Below are 3,932 nucleotides of genomic sequence, written 5' to 3'. Positions count from 1 at the left end.
TGATGGATGCTGAATAGGGAGGTAAGAGAACATTATACAAGTAATTACAAACATATTCAAATTTCTGTGGGAGAAACTTTTCCAGTGATTGTCGATTCAACGTGACTGGATTATGCATCTTCTCAATACTGTGGGGTTATAATTGTAGTACGGGGGGGCTCTGGTGCTCTTTAGTAATACGGAGATTCCACAGGTGACAAATGGCTATTAATTGTGAATTTTAAATAAATGTGTTTATGGATTTTCACTTAGTGTCATGACAACTTATTTTGCCCTGTTAGATAACAATAACCTGAGCTACAGTTCTCAACTCTACCAGCGTCTGACCAGACTCAATCACCATTGTGCCTTACATGTAGGTCTGAGTGCAGCACCCAGTAATATGCCCAGCAGTAATACCAATAGGTCCAACAAGCCAGTAACATACTGAGCAGTCATTTAAGATTATACATATTAATTTTTTAAAAAATATTTTTTTTTCTTGAAAAACATTTATTAGAGAAGTGTTGGCTAACCTGTGACACTCCAGATGTTGTGAAACTACAAGTCCCAGAATACCCTTCCAGCAATAAGCTGCTATATATTGGCAAAGCCTGCTGGGACTTGTAGTTTCATAACACATGGAGTGTCACAGGTGAGCCAACACTGTATTAGGGTGTACTTAGTGTCTACTGTACATAACAGACATTTATCTGGTTGCTCCTGACATAACATGCTATAACATGTGCAAACACATGTTTTAGCATGCATATGATCATCATCATTTATTTATATAGCGCCATCATATTCCTTAGTGCTTTACACTTTAAGAAGTGAGGGAACCATGCAGAGAAATCCTCAATAAATTGTTGGTGTGCTCCAGGGAGACGATAGATCACCGCAACACGTAGAGAGAATGGATTAAAAATGCGAACAGCATGTACTTCAAAAGATGTGAACGTGAGTGATGGGACACTTGGTAGAACTGTGAACGTGCACTGTGGGGAGAGAAGTAGTCCAACCCTCCCTCTTTGTCTGCCTCCCGGTCTGGAGGTGTGGGTGAGATGGAGACCACCATGTGAAAGGGCTGCAGGTGAGGCAGTGTCTGAATGTGTGAGCCATGTTTCTGTTATTGATAGAAGGTTGAGGTTTACGATACTAAGATAAGTAGACTCAGGACTTAGATTAGACCTCTAGGTGCAGCAAGAGATACAGCAGAAAACCAGGATATATACTCCTTGGCCTGTCATGTGACAGAGGGCAGGATATATAGCCCTGGGGCTGTCATGTGACAGGTGGGGGGTTAGGAGGATATATACGCCCCTGGGGACTGTCATGTGACAGCGGGTAGGAGGATATATACCCCCTGGGGCTATCATGTGATAGGGGGGGGGTAGGAGGATATATACCTCTGGGGCTGTCATGTGACAGGGGGGGGGGGGGTAGGAGGATATACACCTCTGGGGCTGTCATGTGACAGGGGGGGGGGTAGGAGGATATATACCTCTGGGGGCTGTCATGTGATAGCGGGTAGGAGGATATATACCTCTGGGGCTGTCATGTGACAGGGGGGGGGTAGGAGGATATATACCTCTGGGGGCTGTCATGTGACAGGGGGTAGGAGGATTAACACCCCTGGGGCTGTCATGTGACAGCGGGTAGGAGGATATATACGCCCCTGGGGACTGTCATGTGACAGCGGGTAGGAAGATATATACCCCCTGGGGCTATCATGTGACAGGGGGGGGGGGGGGGGGGGGGGGGTGGTAGAAGGATATATACCTCTGGGGCTGTCATGTGACAGGGGGGGGGTTAGGAGGATATATACCTCTGGGGGCTGTCATGTGACAGCGGGTAGGAGGATATATACGCCCCTGGGGACTGTCATGTGACAGCGGGTAGGAAGATATATACCCCCTGGGGCTATCATGTGACAGGGGGGGGGGGGGGGGGTAGAAGGATATATACCTCTGGGGCTGTCATGTGACAGGGGGGGGGTTAGGAGGATATATACCTCTGGGGGCTGTCATGTGACAGGGGGTAGGAGGATATACACCCTTGGGGCTGTCATGTGACAGGGGGGATAGGAGGATATATACCCCCCTGGGGCTGTCATGTGACAGGGGGTAGGAGGATATATATACCCCCTGGGGCTGTCATGTGACAGGGAGTTGGAGGATATATACCCCCCTGGGGCTGTCATGTGACAGGGGGGGGGGGTAGGAGGATATATACCCAGGTGTCTCTCAGGTCATGTGACAGGGGGTAGGAGGATATATACCCCTGGGACTGTCATGTGACAGGGGGTAGGAGGATATATACCCCCCTGGGGCTGTCATGTGACAGGGGGGATAGGAGGATATATACCCCTGGGGCTGTCATGTGACAGGGGGGGGGGTTAGGAGGATATATACCCAGGTGTCTCTCTCAGGTCATGTGACAGGGGGGGGGGGGTAGGAGGATATATACCCAGGTGTCTCTCAGGTCATGTGACAGGGGGTAGGAGGATATATACCCCTGGGACTGTCATGTGACAGGGGGTAGGAGGATATATACCCCCCTGGGGCTGTCATGTGACAGGGGGGATAGGAGGATATATACCTCTGGGGGCTGTCATGTGACAAGGGGGGGGTTAGGAGGATATATACCTCTGGGGGCTGTCATGTGACAGGGGGTAGGAGGATATATACCCCCCTGGGGCTGTCATGTGACAGGGGGGATAGGAGGATATATACCCCTGGGGCTGTCATGTGACAGGGGGGGGGTTAGGAGGATATATACCCAGGTGTCTCTCAGGTCATGTGACAGGGGGTAGGAGGATATATACCCCTGGGACTGTCATGTGACAGGGGGTAGGAGGATATATACCCCCCTGGGGCTGTCATGTGACAGGGGGGATAGGAGGATATATACCTCTGGGGGCTGTCATGTGACAGGGGGGGGGTTAGGAGGATATATACCTCTGGGGGCTGTCATGTGACAGGGGGTAGGAGGATATATACCCCCCTGGGGCTGTCATGTGACAGGGGGTAGGAGGATATATACCCCTGGGGCTGTCATGTGACAGGGAGTTGGAGGATATATACCCCCCTGGGGGCTGTCATGTGACAGGGGGTAGGAGGATATATACCCAGGAGTCTCTCAGGTCATGTGACAGTGGGTAGGAGGATATATACCCCTGGGGCTGTCATGTGACAGAGGGGGGGGGGATAGGAGGATATATACCCCTGGGGCTGTCATGTGACAAGGAGAAGGATCTATACCGCGGAGTCTCTCAGGTCATGTGACAGGGGGGGGGGTAGGAGGATATATACCCAGGTGTCTCTCAGGTCATGTGACAGGGGGGGGGGGGGTAGGAGGATATATACCCCCCTGGGGCTGTCACGTGACAAGGAGAAGGATCTATACCGCGGAGTCTCTCAGGTCATGTGACAGGGGGGGGGGTAGGAGGATATATACCCAGGTGTCTCTCAGGTCATGTGACAGGGGGGGGGGGGTAGGAGGATATATACCCAGGTGTCTCTCAGGTCATGTGACAGGGGGGGGGGGTAGGAGGATATATACCCAGGTGTCTCTCAGGTCATGTGACAGGGGGGGGGGGTAGGAGGATATATACCCAGGTGTCTCTCAGGTCATGTGACAGGGGGGGGGGGGTAGGAGGATATATACCCAGGTGTCTCTCAGGTCATGTGACAGGGGGGGGGGGGTAGGAGGATATATACCCCCCTGGGGCTGTCACGTGACAAGGAGAAGGATCTATACCGCGGAGTCTCTCAGGTCATGTGACGCGCGGAGGGATACAGTCATACCGCTGCTCGGTTGCCAGGTAACGTCGCTATCTCAGTACGCCACGTCACGCGGACTCTCAAACACAGCCTCCTAATAGCAGCCAATCAGGAATCACCGCGCCCCGATAACAGCGAGCGTTGAGGGCCAATCAGGAGGCTCCTGAT

This window comes from Mixophyes fleayi, chromosome 10 (assembly GCF_038048845.1).
Source record: "Mixophyes fleayi isolate aMixFle1 chromosome 10, aMixFle1.hap1, whole genome shotgun sequence".
Classification (NCBI taxonomy): Eukaryota; Metazoa; Chordata; class Amphibia; order Anura; family Limnodynastidae; genus Mixophyes; species Mixophyes fleayi.
Note: the sequence above shows the minus strand (reverse complement) of the source record.